This window comes from Triticum aestivum, unplaced genomic scaffold, assembly GCF_018294505.1.
Source record: "Triticum aestivum cultivar Chinese Spring unplaced genomic scaffold, IWGSC CS RefSeq v2.1 scaffold118543, whole genome shotgun sequence".
Classification (NCBI taxonomy): domain Eukaryota; kingdom Viridiplantae; phylum Streptophyta; class Magnoliopsida; order Poales; family Poaceae; genus Triticum; species Triticum aestivum.
Window position 1 is genome coordinate 10,746 of NW_025227754.1, and position 3,016 is coordinate 13,761.

Consider the following 3,016-nt stretch of genomic DNA (forward strand, 5'->3'; position numbering starts at 1 on the left):
TGCGTATGTACTGCCGGGCAATTCGTTATCCTTTGGAAGCTTCTTCTTCATTATTTTTACTAGCTTCTCAAATCCTTTATCAGGCACAACATTCTCTGCCTTCCACTGCAGCAATTCGAGTACGGTACCGAGCTTTGTGTTGCCATCTTCGCAATTGGGGTACAACCCCTTTTTGTGATCCTCTAACATGCGATCGAACTTCAGCTTCTCCTTTTGACTTTCGCATTGTGTCCTTGCATCGACAATGACCCGGCGGAGATCATCATCATCGGGCACATCGTCTGGTTCCTCTTGATCTTCAGCAGCTTCGCCCGTTGCAGCACCATCGTGCACATCGTCTGGTGCATCTTGATGTTCAGTAGCATCACCGTATTCAGGGGGCACATAGTTGTCATCGTACTCTTCTTCCTCGCCGTCTTCTATCATAACCCCTATTTCTCCGTGCCTTGTCCAAACATTATAGTGTGGCATGAAACCCTTGTAAAGCAGGTGGGTGTGAAGGATTTTTCGGTCAGACTAAGACTTCGTATTCCCACATATAGGGCATGGACAACACATAAAACCATTCTGCTTGTTTGCCTCAGCCACTTCGAGAAAATCATGCACGACCTTAATGTACTCGAAGGTGTGTCTGTCACCGTACATCCATTGCCGATTCATCTGCGTGCATTATATATAATTAAGTGTGTCAAAAATCATTACAGAACATCATGAATAGATAATTAAGTGACCAAATTAATAGAAGTTCATCATCACATAAAAACCAAAGTAGATACATAGTTCTCATCTAACAACATAAAGCTCTGCAGAGCATCTAAATTAATTAAACCATACATTGAAACTATGTAAAACATTTCAATGCGAAAACAAATGCGATCATAATCGCAACCAAGGTAACAACTGATCCAACGGCATAATGATACCAAGCCTCGGTATGAATGGCATATTTTCTAATCTTTCTCATCTTCAAGCGCATTGAATCCATCTTGATCTTGTGATCATCGACGACATCCGCAACATGCAACTCCAATATCATCTTCTCCTCCTTAAGTTTTTTTATTTTTTCCTTCAAGAAATTGTTTTCTTCTTCAACTAAATTTAACCTCTCGACAATAGGGTCGGTTGGAATTTCCGGTTCAACAACCTCCTAGATAAATAAAATCTATGTCACGTTGGTCGGCATAATTTTCATAAACAATAAATGAACCAATAGTTATGAAAAGATAATATATACCACATCCGAATCATAGACAGGACGAGGGCCGACGGGGGCGGATACCAAAACCATCGGCGCACTATATAAGATGCAATAATAAAAGTAAGAAAATAATACAAGTATCTATCTAAACAAACAAGTAATAATATTTTTCCTTTCAGAAAGAAGATAAGAACAAGAGGCTCACCACGGTGGTGCCGGCGATGAGATCGGCGCGGGTGATCGACGGCGGTGAAGACGGGGACGGGGCGTGACGGACCGCTAAACCTAGATAAATATTGAGGAAAATGGAGCTTGGCGGTCGAGCTTGGAGAGGAGAAACCTTAAGTAGTGTGGCTCGGGCATTCCATCGAACACCTTGTGTGCATAGGAGGTGAGCTAGAGCACCACCAAGCCCTCTCCCCCTCGGCCAGAAAAAACAGAGCAGTGTGCTCTGCTCTTGCGCGAGGGGCTATATATAGGCAGCACCATTAGTCCCGGTTGGTGGCATGAACCGGGACTAAAGGGAAGCCTTTGGTCCCGGTTCATGCCACCAACCGGGACCAATAGTGGTGGGCCAGGAGCCAGGACCATTGGACCCGGTTCGTCCCGCCAACCGGGATCAAAAGGTCCGGACGAACCGGGACCAATGGCCCACGTGGCCCGGCCGGCCCCCTGGGCTCACGAACCGGGGCAAATAGCTCCATTGGTCCCGGTTCTGGATTGAACCGGGACTAATGGGCTAAACTGGCCTGGACGAAAGCCCTGTTTTCTACTAGTGTAAGGTTCTATATATACCCACTCAGAAAATGTATTGCTTAGGCTACTTGTGCACTGAAAAATTATTAGATCCCTTGCTGCGTTAATACTGGCATCCAAAGTTTCTTCTATGTATATTATGTTCAATTTTTTTTGTAAAATGCACAACTGTCTTGAGCTTTAGTTTCTATTTTCTCTTTATGTTGTATTACCTATATGAGGATATCTACTAAATTCAGATGCATATATAATGTATTTGATGACACACGGCAAACTACAGTAAGCAGTGTGTTGGGCTTGCAAGATTACGGACACCGGTCTCTGTTTCCCTTTGCCGACGGAGTCTATCGACAAGAGCGATGGATCTGGAGATTGATCAAGAGGTACCCGCCCCTGCCTCTCGTCTTCGATTGTTTTTTGCTTTTGCTGTTGCTTACTTTCCTGCTTTCTTATCGTAGGTTACCCCCCACCGGTGCCACCTTTTGTCGACCTAACTGGCATCTCCTCGGCCGTTTGGAACCAGCGAATTAACTTGCACATCTCTAGGTTATGGTACCAGCGAGGTGGCTTTGATGATGGCCCTATCAAGAGTATACATATGGTCGTGACTGATGAAAAGGTGAATGCCTATTTTGTTCTCCAGTCTTTCGCAACTCATACGCTGCTTATGCAAGTTGTGATTGTTGTTTCTCTGCATTGTTGTCTTTGTAGGGCATTTAAGGGCTTTCCTTAGTTGCCTGTGATTTGAGTAGGATAAATTATGTCTTTGTAATGTTGACAGCCTATATCTTTTGATGTTGTTGTCTAGGATTATAAGATGCTTGTTGGTTACTGAATGTGTTCTCTGCGTGTGTTTTTTCATAGGGAAACCATGCTAACGTGACATTGCCTAACGAGGTTGTGGACATGCTTGTGGACGATCTACATGAGAGAAATTTATATGTATGTGCCAGGATCAGTGTGAAGCCCCCTGAGGTAATACTGAGGGCGGTTTAGCTTTATTTGCGGTTATATATGCCTGTGAGCTGCAGAAACCATCATGTCCTGTAAATTGTTTCTATG